Below are 10,000 nucleotides of genomic sequence, written 5' to 3' on the forward strand. Positions count from 1 at the left end.
GACTACATACTATAGACACTCTAAACGCCTTAAGATGATTTCCCACCTGTATGCTACCTTTAAGGCGTGTCATTTTTAATTATATATATATTTATGTATTTATTCAAATTTATCTACTTTAGATGAGCTGATATGGGTGTGGGTGTTTCTGATCTGTTCCTGTCGTCCTGATTCACTAGTCCCTGGCTGTCAGTCTATGGATGTAGGGGCGTGTGGGGTGGGATCGGGAGGACTGGTGGTGATCTGATTTGGGACAGGAAGGAGCCAGACAAGCAGGATTTGTCAGCTGTAGTTAGACTACTATGATTATCTAAGCCTGAGCAGCACCAGCGTTGTGGCGCTGTCTGTCATGCTGGCTACGCCTTTCTGGTTTTCTCTCCTTATACCAGCTGACGTTGAGCCTGTGCATTATTTTATTGCTCAGAAGTTTTCTCTTTATATACCTAAAAGGTTTGGGAGTTAGGACTAAAATCTACTGGGACCCTAAGTTTTTACTCACTTGAGGCTGAATTTATTTGATCAAAAATACAGTAATATTGTGAAATATCGTACAGTTTCCAAAAACTAAATCTGCCACCAGTATTTTGAATGCTAATTAAATTTTTACTCATGTTTTATTATTTATTTAAATGACCAAACTTTTATCTTAAATTTAAATGGAGGAATAAAAATAAAGCACACATCAATCATTTGTTTATATCAGCTCAGATCATTTAATAATGGTAAAAATGCTAAGCAGTATATTCTGGTTTAATTCATGTAATCTTTGAGATGTATTTTTACCAACCACGTTGCATGTGAGGAAGCGTATAGTGTGTTTTAACAGCGAGGAGTTCAGCTCGGGTTTTCTGCAGCTTTGTGTTTTTTTGTTTTTGTTTTTAATCAGGCATTGTCACTAAGCTACACCCGTTACATTACATAAGCCTGTATAGGAAAACACATGCCGCACGCAGGCAACAGAGTACAGGCGTGCTGTAATGCCTTTCCAACACAGATAATCATGCAAATTTTAAATGTAGGCACGGAGGACTGAAGATGACAGAAGAAGTGCACATGTTATGAGAAAAAACCCATTGTTTATCTGTTTTATTAGAAGTGTTTCATTAAAGTTGCCACAGTTTACTGTTGCATGTTTTAAAAATGTGTGTATCTACTAGCAATTGATGGAAAATTAGACCAAAGAGTGTTTTGAAGACTAATGCGTTAATGCATTTTTGTAGTAACATAATCTGTTATGCAAACATGCAGTCTCCTGTTAAATTGCAAAAATAATTTCCACAATGCTAATTCTGTTCAGGGTGGTTTCAAGGCACTTCAATGTGGTTACTAAGATGTCCTGGCCATTTTTTTTTCCACGCTAATGTAGGCATTGCTGTGCAGTTGCTAGCATCAGTAGCAATGTCTTTGCATTCACACTGAATAACCTTTTTAACCAACACTTTGGATAAAAGCATCTGCCAAATGCGTAAATGCTAATGTAAAGCATTACACAATTTGAGGACTCGTTATGCACTAAACTTCAGTGCAATCTGTGGAGTTTGTTTGAATCACCGATTATTAGTGTAGGCGGTGGAATAGTGGCGCTTCGACTGAGCATGCTTGAAATGTCAATTTTTCCCTACTGGTTTTGTGTGATTGATGCTTTGTGGCAGCTAGTGGTCATGACTTCATTGGAGGATGTCTGAACGTGAATGGGAAAATTGTAACCATATTGCAGACTCGCTCGCATAAATATGACATCACCTCAACTCCTCCTTTGTTTTGGAGTGGTTTCTAGGCCCTCTCGCACTGTTGCTGTGTGTCGATGAAAAAGTTTCGAACTCCTTCCTCTCTGTGCCCATCTCACACTTTCCATCTGTCTGGCCATAAATGATTCAAGCCATACGCAGTGCCATCAGCAGCAGCTATTTAAGTTCAGTGTGTGACTCAAGATAGACCAGCACATCAGTAAGCAGGGCAAAGTTTACCTTCTTAACTCTTGGTTTAAGTAAGAGATCATGTGCGGTCAGCCAATGGTTACTGCGAAATAATTGGATGTGTTATTTCTAGTAACTAGCTATAAATGTACTGACTTTTACTAACTAACTGTTACGCCACCATAACAGTAGCTGACTGAAGAAGAAATTAAAATAAAAAGACAGTTAATACTCAAGTCTGCTATAGTGCCTCTTGTGGCAACCTGAGAATGCAATTTTGTGATTCATTCTTGTGCATTTGGCATGATTTCACCCTAGATGCAACAGTCTGAATATATACATATATACATCATATTTTTGCCAAACCTGTCCAATCTGTGTGCTCTTGATTATTCGGTATTCACGGCCAAACATGCAGTCATTTGATTTTTTCTTTGATCATGCTTGGTTGCTGTCTTGGTTGCCCAAATTCACATATGCTTTACATTCAGTAAAAATTTATCATTTCAATTTCTGAATACATAACAGCATCTAAGAACAGTACTTGAGTTGAACCTCCAGTTTGAAACTGGAAAAATCTCAAACTAGCGTGGCTCAGCATTGTTTATTCTCTGCATTTAAATTTTTCTATCGGTAACTGAGGATGTGTTGTTCAGAAGCGCTAACTTTCACATTTTAGTTTATATGCCGTGTTCTCTTTTTGTTTCAGACTGCTCTCTGCGAGAAGCGAGGCAGTAGAAAACCTTCAAAGATAAAGTCTTTAACTCAGGTGTGTACAACTGAAATATCAAAGATCGATTCCACAAGCCTTATACACTATTAAAAATAAAGACTCTTTATTGGCATCTGTGGTTCCATGAAGAAATTTTACAAGTGCATAAAACATCCTTTATAGTTTGTAAATGTTCTTTAGAGTAAGTTATTCACGTCAAAATGTTTATTTTAAACAAAAAGACATTATTCTATGGCATGGCTTAGAGCCCACCTTTTGGAAACACAATATGCTCAGTACTTGTTAAGTATATAGACTACAGAACCTCATGATTTCTTATATGTTTGTCCAGGCTGATTAATCTCTTACTATTAGGCCTTTCTAAAATGGTGTTGCCTTTTACAGTCAAATATTTCTTTCTCTTCAGGAGGACAGTTCGGATCTGCGCTGTCAGCTACAGTTTGCCAAGGAAGAATCGGCTCTTATGCGTAAAAGATGGCAAAACTTGGCCGTGAGAAGGATGAACTGGAACAAGAATTGCAGAAGTACAAATCAGTATCACGGCGCGTGGACAGCCCTTTGTCCATGGCCGAGTGACCTGATGGAGGGCCCCACACCTCTCGGGAGGCGGAGTTCACGATTCTGGCTCAAACTGGTGGAAGAAGCCAACATTCTGGGAAGAAAGATCGTGAGAGCTGGAAGTGGAAAACCGTGGCCTCAGGGCAGAAGCGAAGATCTACGCTGCCAATCACGAGAGGGACTGTTTTGGCGTGAACCCTTCTCAGTGTCCCTACCTCACCGTGCGGTGCGATGCCTGGAATCTGCAAGTGAACTGCGGAGACACTTGCAATTTGTGGAAGAGGAGGCTGAGCTTTTGCAGCGCTCCATCTCTGAGATTGAGGACCACAACAAGCAGCTGACCTCTGAGCTCAACCGCTTCAAATTTGGACCCAGCCAAGCTGACCGGGAGTCGAGGGGAGCTGAAGGTGGAAATGGTGTACGCTTAAACCTGGAGCAATGGTTTCTCGGGAGCAGGGGTGGCACCACTCTGCAAGAGGAGCTAAAAACTGCAAGGCTCCAGATCAGAGCGAGCTAAGTGGGAAAGTGATGAAGCTGCAGTCACGCGAACCAGGAGTGCTAATTTCTAACATGCAGCGCTGTGACTTGGCGGCACAGTTGGGGATACGCACCAGTAGCCCAAAGGGATACCAGCGACATGGATAGTGATGCCGGCGAAGAGAAGCGGATGAGGCGAGGCGGCCAGGCTTCTACTACTCCACCCTAAGCGTGAAGGTCCTGTTGGTGGGAAAGTGACTCTGATGACTTGTTTGAAAGCGGCAACTTCTGGATTCGCCAGTGGCGAAACCCTCCGATCCTGGTGATCTGGGGTGGCCGAGTTGGCCCAAGCGCGAGAGCGGGAAGACCGGGAGTCGCTCAACAGCGTCAGGCGTGAAGCTGAGCGGCTTGGTAAAACAGTGGGCGGCTCATAACCCGATCACGACAGTCTGATCCGAGAAGGTCGTCTGGTTGTCCTGGGAGGAGCTTCTTGCAGAAGGTTCGGAGTTCAGAGGAGATGGGGACTCTGCTGAATCTAAACCCGACTCTCAGGTGCTGGATTCCATCAACACCCGCGCATGAGGGCTTTCCGTTCCTGAACTCCAGCAATTCATGGACAAAGTGGACCACCTAGGGAGGGTCTTAGGGACGCGTTGATGACCTTTCCCCAATGCCCAACCTCACCGAATCCAGCAGCTTCCTTTCTACTGTTTACCTCCATGCGCGGGGACTGCCCACTTCAGGACACTAGGAAGGGATCTGGTGACGGACTTCCAGGTAGATTCATTAACTTTCGACCTTTTCTTCTTTATTCAGTGTTTGCCGTCACATGCAATCACATGACATGCAAGTTCCTTTTTTCTTTGCTGCTTCCTCATTTGAAAGTCCTTTTTGAGAATGCATATACACCTTTATATTGATTCTGCATCTTCATGTATCATGTATCGAAAGTCCTGATTGCACCAGAAAGGAAGCTATTTAATTAATTTAGCTGGCATGACTCTTCATCTTAAATATGAAACAACCCGAGAGATAAGAAGGGAAATAGGCAGACTTGCTTAAGATATGGAGCTGTATTTGACTAGCAAGCGGATTATGCAGTTGCCTTGGCATCAGTGATGTTTCTCATCTTTTCTTTTTTTTTTTTTTGCAAGTCATGTGTGAAAAAATGAGATATGTGAAAGATTAATAGTGATTTACCAACAACAAACACAAAGGACACACAGAGTTGCAAAGGTTTTGGGTTTTTTTAATTCATTTTGACATTAATATCCTTCAGCAGCATAAATGCAGTCAGCCGAACAAGTTCACCAAACAACACTCAATTACCAAAATTAACTGACCAGTTTATCTTTTTTTGAACACCATATTATTTGTGCTATTTTTTTGCAACATGTACGTGGGATTTTCTGCATGCATGGATTACCCAGATGACCTGTTGTACTACATTTGCCAAAATGTGCAGTATATAATAGGGTACACCACCTGAATACTACATCCCACAATGCAATGCACATTTCCCGAGTCACCCAGCTCAGCCAAGATGACCTTCCCCTCTCCTTTCTAGCGTAACCACCCTCGATGCTGCTCATAAACACCTGCCCCATCCTCTTACCCACAATCTTGTCTCGCACCTGGGGCTCACATAGCTTACTTGTCTACTTTTGTATTTTCCCAATGTGCTTCCATGTGAATATTTCTTACTATGTGTATTTTTGATTTTCTATTGATTTGCAGGGTCCAAAATTTTAGTACACAATTTTTGACTTTTCGATTATCGCAACATTCAGACTCACTCAGTTTTGACTCGTTTACTCAGAAATGCATTTTTATTTCAAAGAAGTCAGAAAAAGTTAAAAAAGTTGCCATTACCTTTATTTTTTTATTCCGTGGCAGAAATATTAGCTGCGATGGTATTTAGTATTTCATAGTCAATATTATATTATTTTCATGCATATTTGCCACAGATAATAATGTAACATGTGTTACAAACACAAAAGCTTGCAAGAGCGATTATAAATTGCATAGTTTGTTTCTGAGCCTTAAACTTAAATTGTGATTATTTAGTTCTTAATACTTTCATATTTACATGTTGCACTTCTTAATAAGGTTATCAGAAATTCAACTCATCTCACTGTATTTTTCAACTACCAGCACTTGTCAGTTTTGGACCCGACTGATGTTGCATGATTTATAGCCTACTAACATCAACTAAAATGGCAGAAAAATGTGTTTGTCACTAAGCAAATCTAGTAGTTTTTTTATTTGCACAGTTAATGCTGATGCAACATATATGGAGCATGCAGCCATTAATATGAAACATGGCTGGTAAGAAGTGCTTACACTGCATTTTGTTTCCCAGAGTAACCTCTCAGAGGCTCTGTGTGACCTGTGAACATGCTCTAAATACACTCAATGCTTGTTTCTCTATATATTCTATGTGACTTTTATGTGGTTGATCATTCTCAGGAACAACGTAGCTGTGTCTTTTGTCTCAATGAATGATTTTCAAATGTTTTAATTGCCAGATATGCTAAATAGTCTCAGTAAGCTGCCCTCCATAGAACTGCTTGTAGCTTTTTTTCCTGCTTTGTGCTTTGAAAGTGCTTTATGAGAACATGAGTCAACCTTCCAACAAATAACCTACGCATAACTCTGGGTTTGGCGCCTATTGATGTTTTACTGGCTTGTCGTCTGAACCGAGCATCCGAACATGATTTGATATTTCAAATTTAAAGCGCAATGGTGTTTGAGTTGCGCTCTGATTGGCGATTAAGCTCATTTGGCTCATGTTTATTGGTGGAAGCCGTCGTTAAAATGCGTGGCGGTTCTTACGCTTTGGGTCAAATCATTTTGTCTTTAATCCAACCACTTAACACTCTCCATCAAGCATGAAGCCACCTCACATCTTTGAGCGGTCAGAAGGTTAATGATAACAGACCTGAATGCTTCTGTATAGGATGTTTATTTAAGAGCTTGAGGTCGCTTTGCGCTGCTTTCATCGCATGGCTGCTGCATCGTGCGCATCAAACCCTGTCAAAGTCCTACACACCTTTGAGATGTTTGTCACGCCTCATCCAAAAGCCGTCAGCATTACTCTGTCATCGCTGATCAGGAATGGCGATTATATTAAAAAAAAAAAAATACATCAGTGGTAATTATAAAGTATAATATAATATTACATAATGTAATATGGATATTAACTGTAACATTGCATCTTTCTGTTGTGAACTTTTAACAACTGAATAACATTATGAAATCGTCTAATATACTAACTTGGCGACCTAATTATTATAAAATTTTAACCTGTGGTCTTTTTAACTGTGTGTTTTTTATTTATTTATTTATTGTTGTTGTTTTTGGGGGTTTTTAAGTTCTTTGATTTCAGGATATGTGTATCACAAACATATTGATCGATTAAAGTATTTATATATTACTGCATATCCTTAATATGCAGTAATAATCCTCAATTAAATAGTTATTTATATATTTTTGTATATTTTTTTCGATATTAATGTGAATAGATTTAAAAAGTACATATATTATTTTAATTGTTAGCTTAAGAAAAATCGAATGATTAATTATCTTAATAATTGGTACCAACACGAATATTATTTTAGAAAATTGTTTAGCTAATGAATGTTTTCATTATTTTATTGAAAATTAATGTGAATCGAGCTAATAATTCAAATGATTATCATTTGAATCATTATTAGCTCAAATAATAGTTTAAATGATCATTTAGAATTTTAAAATAGCTGCTTTTTATTTTATTTATTGGTATTACTAATAGTATTATTTCTTTGATGATTTAACAATAGAATGTAATATTGTAATTAAAATAATTTATAATTAAATTGTAATTAAATTAAATTGTAATTAAATGTAATTAAAATATTGTAATTAAAATGAAAAATAATATATAGTTAATTGCTAAAATAATCATACTTTCTTTAAGCGAATAGCGTAGCGTTAACCAGGCGATATTTTCCAGCTGCGTTAGTAAAGCGTCAGGCTTTTGACCCGTCCTGGATTTGTACGACACCACTGGCGTTTAGTCTCAGCTGTCAGTCACTGCACATTTTGGGTTATTAGTTTTGTAAGACTCATGTATCCCCATCGCATGCGCTTCATAACCAGTGTTTTGCATTCTTTTTTCCCCTTGGCCCTTCCCTTCTTCTCTCTTCGTCCCTCATTCGGTCCCCAGATGTTTCAGCCCATGATTCTGTTCCTCCTCATTCGTTCTCGTTCTCTTCTCTCTCCTACTCGCCATCATCTTTAAGTTGGTGTTTCTTTTTGCTTTTCTTTGTCTTGTAGCCCGCTGGCTCTCTCTTCTTTCTTTTTTTTTTTTTTTTTTTTTCTTTCTTTCTGTTATCCATTCAATCATTTTTGAACTCATAATCATTTTTTTGGAGTGCGGTGTGTGTCACCTTGCATTTCACACTCTGAGTTTGGCTTAAGCCCACGTTGAGTTTGATTTTTTCCCCTCCACTCTTTCTTGTCTCGTGTGTGTGTGTGTGTGTGTGTGTGTGTGATTCTGTTTGTGGTTCACCGGTCCCGTGCACCTCCCTCTGTCTCCTCCACCTCCCGACCCCCTTTCCTCCTCCTCACTCACAGTGCGGGCGCGGGGAGGAGCAGGAGTGGTGCCTAGAGCGGCAGAGTGGCCCGAGAGCCCCAGGACAGGGCTCCGGCACAGCCAGGGGAGGCCCTGGACTCAGTAGATACACCAGGCCCCACAGTTTCAGACCCGAGGTCAGTGCCTGCGTTCATCTCCTCTCAACTGTAAGACAGATCGTTTCCGAGTGTTCTTGCAGTGGCTCCATGTGCTGCATTAGTTAAGATGAAAGTATTTTCCGTGCACCACTAAAGCGTGCGTTTCTGGACAGCCTTGGTTATCTTTGGAAGTCTTCACACGCTTGATGGAAATCACGAGTAGCTGGAACAGTAGTGTGGTGAGTTAAGGTGTTAAGCGTTGCAGTTACTGATTATGTGACTTGCTTTGCTTCCATTATTTCTGTGAATGCTTTTGCCTTAAACTTTAATATTATGATGTTTATATCAAAAATGGAATTATTTAATATACATTTTATATTAGTAAATAATTTAAGTTTTTTGTTAATTTAAAAATTATTTTAATCAACTTTATATATATAATTTAAAATAAATACTTTTATATATATATATATATTATGAAAAAAAAAAAAAAAAAAAAAAAAAATATATATATATATATATATATATATATATTATGAAAAAAAATATATATATATATATATATATATATATATATATATATTATATAAAATACTGTATGCATAATTTACTGTATATATAATTTATATAAAAATATTTATATTTATATATATATATATATATATATATATATATATATATATATATATATATATATATATATATATATATATAAATATATATTTTTTTAAATATTTTTCATAAACTATATATATGCATGCATTCAATATAAAATAAACATATATTTATTTTAAAATCTTATGTCATTAATATTAACGCTATTAAGTAAAGTAATATTTTATATCAATAATAAAGCTAATTTACATTTTACAATTACATTATAGTTTTCCTATTTAAAATATAACCATATTAGATGGAAAAAAACAAAAAAAAAACTAGCCACTGCTAATATCCAGACATAACCAAGGCTGTAATCCTCTTTTTAACATTAAAACAGGCCAGTAAGAGCTGTTTCGTTGGTGTATGGAAAAGCAGAGAGCTGGAGTGCCTTTCCTTGTGAAAATGTGCAGAGCAGATTCGAAGCGAGGAGATATTCACACACTGGTTTAATGACATTTCTGTCGTGAAACACGAATGACCTCGAATGCGTTCAGAGTACCAGACTTTAAAACCTGAACCACAAGGTTGCATCTAATCCTGAAGTATTCATGAATATGGCTCCAGATTTCAAAATAAAAGTTTTATTAGCTTTGAGATGAATGTGAGTGCACTGGTGTTTGAGCACAAGGGTAGCCGTGTGTGAATATTGAGTTTCTCTGTCCGACAAATCTCCTACAAACACTCTAGATCTGCTTCAAAACCTAGCGTTAGTTGCGTCCTAGACTCATTTTAAACCAAATCGACTAACAATAAGAGTAACTGAAATAAACCTGGCTTATTTGGTAAGCTTGTTTTATGAAACAGGGGGTGAAAGCTGTTTTAAAATGCCCTTTTGGATATAATATGGCAAATTCAATTCTATAATCGATTAAATATCTTTATTTAATCAGTTTTAAATCATTAAATAGTTCTTAAATATACATAATTAATTTCCAATCATTAT

At 37.7% G+C, this 10,000-nt stretch overlaps 1 pseudogene; it reads left to right on the forward strand.

Annotated features, from left to right (window-relative positions):
* The window catches only part of LOC122335663, a 58,827-nt pseudogene that overhangs the window by 28,216 nt on the left and 20,611 nt on the right, over positions 1-10,000 (forward strand).

This window comes from Puntigrus tetrazona, unplaced genomic scaffold (assembly GCF_018831695.1).
Source record: "Puntigrus tetrazona isolate hp1 unplaced genomic scaffold, ASM1883169v1 S000000846, whole genome shotgun sequence".
Taxonomy (NCBI): Eukaryota; Metazoa; Chordata; class Actinopteri; order Cypriniformes; family Cyprinidae; genus Puntigrus; species Puntigrus tetrazona.